We start from the raw sequence: 8128 nt of genomic DNA, 5'->3' as shown, positions 1-8128 counted from the left end.
AAGTACACTTCATCCCCGCTATTTAAGCCTCCGTGCGGTTTCCGTTTCCATGGTAACCGAGTACTCACAGCATTCAGCTGCACCACGTCATTTCCGGTCCTTGTGGTTGATTCCTCCATCTGCGTTGCCGGTCACTTAGCAACCCGCTGTTCAACCACCGCCGCATCCAGCTGATGCGTCACGTCACTTCCGTTCCTCGTGACTCCTCTCTTCACATACGTCGTCTAGGTTACTTCTGGAACTTCCGTCCCAGAGTCTCCATTTGTGTACCGGTATCCATGGTGATTTTAATGGAACATCCTGGCCGGACATGAGGTATTTCTATTGCCCTAGTGATCAAAGCTACAATCGTCCTCTCATTTTCATCCGCTGATACAGGCATTGTGTAAACACCATTTTTCACTTTTCATTCAGATCTTATTATTGTCAATTACATAAGGTCCACTGTATCCCGTCCACGTATCAATATTTTAAGTGGACACGCATCTTACACATCACTATAACACAAAAAGACAAAACACAAAAAGACACAAAAAACACACAGTGTCTCTAAAATATCATTATTCCTAGATACATATTTATATAATAAAAAATAATAAAATTAAAAATCAATATAAAATTCTCTCAAACATCTTATTTAATTTATTCCTTTAAAAACGGATAGAGTTCCCAATCTATATTTAGACCCTTTGGGACCAAAGTCTCCAATTCAAAGATCATTCTTGCCTCTTCCTTCAAAAGTTCACTATCCCAGTCTCCTCCTCTCCATGACTTTTGTACCAGTTTAATCCCAAAAAATGATAGCATCGCAGGATCACTATTATGTACTTTAGCAAAATGTACCGGAATATTGTGATTTTCTTTTTGTGTCCTAATATTGTTCAAATGCTCATTAATTCTAGTCTGAAGGCAACGATAGGTCTTGCCTACATATTGAAGCCCACAGGGACATGTTAACAAATATATCACCCCTTTTGAATTACACGTGATTTTGTCTTTTATTTTATACTCCTTTCCTGTACTGTTCGATTTATATTTAGTGATTGGCTTTGTTGAAATATTTCTTGTTTTCTTACAGACTACACAGTTATTGCACTTATAGAAACCTGGTTTCATGTCCTTTAGCCATGTTGTTTCTTCTTTCATCTCGTTCTTACAATAACTTCTCACCAAACTGGTCTTTAGGGTGGGTGCTCTTCTATATATTATTTTAGGTTTTGCTGGTATAATCTCTCGAAGGTCCTCGTCTGTAGTTAGAATGTGCCAGTGTTTATATATACTTTCTTCCAAAAATCTCCGCTGGCTCGAGAATCCCGTTAAGAACATTATTTCATCCCCTTTCTTCTCATTCTTATCTTTATAACACAGGAGATCCATCCTCTTCATTTTATCCACTTCATTCTTATTATCTATCAGGTCTCTCTGGATGTAATTCTTTTCCCCAAATTGTTTCATAAGGTCCATTACTTGTATATCATAATCTGTCTTCTTAGAACAGTTTCTTCGAATCCTTCTCATCTGTCCTTTTGGAATATTTGATAGCCATTTGGGGTGATGATTGCTCCTAAAATTTAAAAAACTATTGCAATCTACCTCCTTCCTATATGTTCTTGTTTCAATATGGTTATCCTCAATGAAGATGGTTAAGTCTAGATAATTTATACTTATATCGCTAATCTCCTTCGTAAACTCTAGATTGAAATTGTTTACATTCAACTTCATAATGAAGCTTTCCAGATCTTTCCTGGTCCCATTCCAGATGATAATCACATCGTCAATAAACCTTGCCCATAGGACAAGGTTTGGGAGATATTCATTGTTTGACCATATAAATTCTTTCTCCCATTGCGCTAAAAAGAGATTAGCGTATGAGGGGGCGAAGTTTGTACCCATAGCTGTTCCCTGGGTTTGTTTATAATATTTACCTCCATACCAGAAAAAATTATGTTCTAGCGTGAAGCTGATACCTTTCAAAATAAACTCGATTTGATCTTTCTGCAAGTCTGACTCTTCGGTCAGAATTTTTTGAACATTTGCCATACCGTGATTATGTCTAATTGATGTATACAGCGATTTAATATCACATGTGGCCAATAAGAAGCCCTCTTTCCATTCTATTTTATTTAATGTATCTAGAATGTGTATTGTGTCTTTAATGTAGCTTCTTTGTGTCGTCACTAGCTTATTTAAAAAGACATCAATATAGCAGGACAAGTGAGAAGTTAGTGATTGAATCCCCGCAACTATTGGTCTTCCAGGGGGGATCTTAGGGTCCTTATGGATTTTGGGCAAATGATAGAACACTGCCACCTTCGGATGTTCTGGGTAAACATATTTGAACTCACTCTTCGTGAGTATCCCTTTCTCTAATGCTTCCTTGAGTATCTTCTCCAATTCTTTCTTATACTCTTCCATAGGGTTTCTCGATAGTTCTAAATACGTACTTGTGTCCTCTAATAATCTCATGCACTCCTTGTCGTAATTCTCTTTATCCATAATGATAATCCCCCCCCCCCCCTTTATCCGCTTGTTTGATCACAATTTTTTTATTCTGTTTGAGATTTTTCAGGGCATTTTTCTCTTTCACACTCAAATTCCATTTCTCTGCCTTTCCCACCTTCTCTGGAATCTTCTTAATATCTTCTTCCACTAACTTCTGGAAAGTACTCAACAGATGACCTTTTAAATGTGAGGGATAGAACGTGGATTTCCCTTTCAAATTAGAGTGTTCATACGGCTCTAATGCTCTATCTTCCTTTATTCCATTCTCATTTTCCTTCTTTTTAAAGAACTTCTTTAGAGTAATTGTCCTAATGAACTTTTGAAGGTCCACTATGGTGTCAAATTTATTGAGCGTATTCGTCGGAGCAAACTTTAGCCCTTTCTCCAGGACTTTTATTTCAAATGGGGTCAATTCATAACTACTTATGTTGAATATCCCCTGCGTGTAGTTTTTTTGTTGTTGTTGTTTTTCTTCTGTTTTTTCTTTAGCCCTGTTCTTTGCTCCTCCTCGCTTCCCCCGTTTATGGATGGTGAGCTTCTTTTTCGTCTCCTTCTTCTTTTTGTGGCTGAGTCTGGGGTTTTCTTTGGAATTGCTCCCAGACTTAACGATGAAGCATTTCTTTGTTGTGCTAGCTCTAAAAAAGCATCTAAATAAGCCTCTGTATCATCTTCTTCTTCTATCCGGTCTCGCTCTTCCAATACGGTCTCTTTCTTTCCCCTATTATTAATACGTTCCATAAGAGCACGAGCCAAGAGATTCAGGACTTCTTGTTGGTCCTCCCTTCCATTATTGAAACTCCTAACCAAGGTCTCGGTTGTAGGGTAGTTCTCCTTATCTGTTCTCTTATTTTTCTTCTCTTCTAAAACTTTCCACTGTTATCCTCTTTCTCTCTCCCATCGATGGTTGTCTCTTTCCCTTATGTTGGTATCTCTCCATGTTGATCTTTCCTCTCTAACAGATCTCCTGCGGTATCCCGCATCTTCCTTCTGTAACTCTTTCCTTCTATATTCGGATTCTCCTTCCCTCGTTCTCCGTATGTTTTCTTCAGATCTCTTCATCTGTCGTTCAGAATAGTTTTGTGGTTGATTGTAGTAGTTTCTTTCCCTTCTGTAAGTTGTATCATATTGTCTCTGTTCATCTGAGTATGGTCTTCTTCTCCCTTCCATTCCTATCTGCGATCTCCTTTCTATTTTCCAATTCCTAATGTCTCCTTGATAATCCTCATAATCTCTAGTGAGTTTCTTCTTTTTTTGTTCTATTATTCCTTGTTCAATTTTTTGCAATTTTAAATTGGTAAGATTTTCTAAATTCTTAAAATCTGTCAGTTCTTCTATTGGCTTCAATTTTTTTCGTATATCTTTAATTTCCTCCTCTATATTTCTTATATTCTCTTCCCTATCAGCAATGATTACCTTCATCAAATTTGTTGAGCAAATGTCTAAGGTATCGTTCCATCTTCGTAGAAATTCCTCATTTTTTGATAGAAACGATTTATCTCTGGACCCTGGCTGAGGTGAGTATATTGATCTTTTCTTTTCAGGTATCCGTGGATTCTACATGGAGAAGAGGACCGATGTCGGCGTGTGAACATAGGTAAGTATGTGTGTGTCGACGTATGAAATAAAGTTTTACTTTCACGGTGTGTGTGTCCTGTTTTTATTTGGGTATTTTTTTCCCAGTAGTACTACAGGTACCAGCGGGCCCGTTTTTCTCCCGCATGCTGGTACTTGTGGTTCTCCAAGTACTCCAGGCTATCAGCCTCCCATCCGCAGCCCATTGGATGGGGGGGACAGCCTCGGGCTTCACCCCTGGCCCTTGGGTGGCTGGGGGGGGACCCCTTGATTGAAGGGGTCCCCACTTCCCCAGGGTACCCCGGCCAGGGGTGACTAGTTGGATATTTAATGCCACGGCCGCAGGGCACTGTATAAAAGTGACCCCCGGCTGTGGCATTATCTGTCCAGCTAGTGGAGCCCGATGCTGGTGTGAAAAATACGGGGGACCCCTACTCGTTTTGTCCCCCGTATTTTTGCACCAGCACCAGGCGCAGAGCCCGGTGCTGGTTTAAAAAATACGGGGGATCCCCTGTCAATTTTTCCCCCGCATTTTTAGAACCAGGACCAGCTCGAAGAGCCCGAGGCTGGTTATGCTTTGGAGGGGGGACCCCACGCCATTTTTTCCCGTTTTTTTAAATCGCGGCAAAATCCGGCAAATCGGCCGTTTTTCGCCCGCGGGAATGTCGAATCCGTTTTTCATTGAATATGGTGAATTCCGGCAGCCACCTGCCGGAATTCACCTGTCGAATTGTGTCGAATTAAAAAACGGCGATAATTTGCCGCGATTCACCGTGAATTGCATATACCCCTAAGTCTTTTCATTTTTCTAGCGAGAGGCTGAGTGCTTCCATCCTCATGTGAAGCTGAACCACTAGCCATGAACATAGGCCAGAGCCTCAGCCGTTCCTTGCCACTCCGTGTGGTAAATGGCATATTGGCAAGTTTACGCTTCTCCTCCGACGATTTTATTTTAGATTTTTGAGTCCTTTTTTTACTGATATTTTGTGTTTTGGATTTTACATGCTCTGTACTATGACATTGGGCATCGGCCTTGGCAGACGACGTTGATGGAATTTCATCGTCTCGGCCATGACTAGTGGCAGCAGCTTCAGCACGAGGTGGAAGTGGATCTTCATCTTTCCCTATTTTTGGAACCTCAACATTTTTGTTCTCCATATTTTAATAGGCACAACTAAAAGGCACTTCAGGTAAACAATGGAGATGGATGGATACTAGTATACTTATGGATGACGAGTGACTGACGACACAGAGGTAGCTACAGCCGTGGACTACCGTACTGCGTCTGCTAGTATAGAGATGATAATGATATAAAAAATATATATATATCACTACTGCAGGTATATATAATATAATGACGGACCTGCTGGACACTGTCAGCAGACTCCTAAACTACTAGTATGAAGAAGATAGAAATAAAAACCCCACCACAGGCAGGTATACAATTATGGACGAGCACTGACGACACAGAGGTAGCCACAGCCGTGGACTACCGTACTGCGTCTGCTAATATAGAGATGATAAAGATGATAGAGATGAACAAAAAAAATATAACACTACTGCAGGTAAATATTTATATAATATAATGAATGACGGACCTGCTGGACACTGTCAGCAGAATGCGTTTATAGAATAAAATAAAAAAACACCACAGGAGTGTTTGTTTAACTTTTTCAGGCAGACAATATACTGGTGGTCACTGGTCAGTCACACTGGCAGCAAAAGTGTGCACTGTACTCCTGCTATAACTGCACCCCAGTCTCCCCCACAATTCAGCTGTGTGAGCAGTGAGCACTCAGCACAGTCAGATATACACAGATGATATTATCATGCAGCACACTGAGGCTGAGCACAGATATGGTATGTGACTGTGTATCGTTTTTTTTCAGGCAGAGAACGGATTATAAATAAAACTGGTGGTCACTGGTCACTATCAGCAAAACTCTGCACTGTACTGAGTACTCCTAATGCTCCCCAAGTAGTAAATCAAGTGTCTCTCTAATCTATTCTACACGGAGAGGACGCCAGCCACGTCCTCTCCCTATCAATCTCAATGCACGTGTGAAAATGGCGGCGACGCGCGGCTCCTTATATAGAATCCGAGTCTCGTGATAGAATCCGAGCCTCGCGAGAATCCGACAGCGGGATGATGACGTTCAGGCGCGCTCGGGTTAACCGAGCAAGGCGGGAAGATCCGAGTCTGCCTCGGACCCGTGTAAAAAGGCTGAAGTTCGGGGGGGTTCGGATTCCGAGGAACCGAACCCGCTCATCTCTACTCCCAGCACAGAGTCTCCTCCCCTGCATATAGTCATCTCCCCTCCCAGCACAGGATCTCCCCCCTCCCTGCATTTAGTCCTCTTCCAGCACAGAGTCTCCCCCCTCCCTGCATATAGTCGTCTCCCCTCCCAGCACAGGGTCTTTCCCCCTGCATATAGTCCTCTCCCCTCCCGGAACATAGTCTCCCCCTCAATGCATATAGGGGGTCATTCCGAGTTGTTCGCTCGTTGCCGATTTTCGCAACGGAGCGATTAAGGCAAAAATGCGCATGCGAATGGTACGCAGCGCGCATGCGCTATGTATTTTTGCACAAAACTTAGTAGATTTACTCACGCCCGAACGAAGATTTTTCATCGTTGAAGTGATCGTAGTGTGATTGACAGGAAGTGGAGGTTTCTGGGCGGAAACTGACCGTTTTCTGGAAGTGTGCGGAAAAACGCAGGCATGCCAGGATAAAACGCAGGAGTGTCTGGAGAAACGGGGGAGTGGCTGTCCGAACGCAGGGCATGTTTGTGACGTCAAACCAGGAACGAAACGGGCTGAGCTGATCGCAGTGTAGGAGTAAGTCTTGAGCTACTCAGAAACTGCTAAGAATTTTCTATTCGCAATTCTGCTAATCTTTCGTTCGCAATTCTGCTAAGCGAAGATACACTCCCAGAGGGCGGCGGCCTAGCGTGTGCAATGCTGCTAAAAGCAGCTAGCGAGCGAACAACTCGGAATGAGGCCCATAGTCCTTTCCCCTCCCAGTACATAGTCTCCCCTCTCCCTGCATATAATCCTCTCCCCTCCCTGCACATAGTCTTCACCTTCCATGCATATAGTCCTTTCCCCTCCCTGCATATAGACCTCCAAGCACATATCAATTAATATGTTGCAGTACCTAATGTGATGAGCTGGGCATCACCTGGGCTGGAGGATTGCACAGTAGGCAGGAACACCACACTTTGGCACCGCACCACACTTTGTGAAGAAAGTGAAAATAAACTACAGCTCCCAGCAACCCTTGCTGCCAGGAGCTCCCGACAGCAAAGGCTCCTGGGAACTGTAGTTCACTTTCATGTTCTTCACTAGTGCATTGCGGTGCCGAACACCGGCGCATGTTCCTGCCTACTGTGAGATCCTTCAGCCCAGGCGATGCCACTACTAAGTGATTCCACTCATTGGTCGAGGGTGTCACTGCCAGGCGGCGCCCCTGGCGAGTGCCATCCTGGCCAATGGGTAGATACACCTCTGCTGTAGAGAAAGAATTCTACAGGTTAGGCAAAAATCTGCCGGCAGAAGTGGAAGGTTCATGTGTACCTAATATTAGACACCAGTTGTTGACCTTTTTGGGAAGGGGCAAAAACTTGAGACTGTCTTCAGCTCTTCTTCAGGCCGAAATGAGTCTTCCTCTTTTGCTGGAATGAATAGCTGACAAGTGACAGGCCATGTTAATAAACAACTTAAATAACTATTCCCATGATGATCTAAAAGCAGCAGAACCGCCTAGCTACCTTCACTGATAGCGTCTAAAAATATATCTCCAAGGTGTTTTTGTTTTGATCCAGACAAGAGATTACACTTAATGACGTATTCTTCTGTGTGAGATGATCATCATTCTAAATGCAATTACCGTTGCAATGTTAAGTAGTTTATAATAAATGCGCATATTTAATGAATGTTCTGTTAGGTAGATGATTTTGTTTATAATGTACAATAAACAGCTGATAATACAGAATATGTTTTTGTGATTCAAAAACCAAAATGAACTTGTGGGTACACATTCACAGACTTTCCA

This window comes from Pseudophryne corroboree, chromosome 12 (assembly GCF_028390025.1).
Source record: "Pseudophryne corroboree isolate aPseCor3 chromosome 12, aPseCor3.hap2, whole genome shotgun sequence".
NCBI lineage: Eukaryota > Metazoa > Chordata > Amphibia > Anura > Myobatrachidae > Pseudophryne > Pseudophryne corroboree.
The sequence above is the reverse complement of the archived record's forward strand: the minus strand, read 5'-3'. Positions refer to the sequence as shown.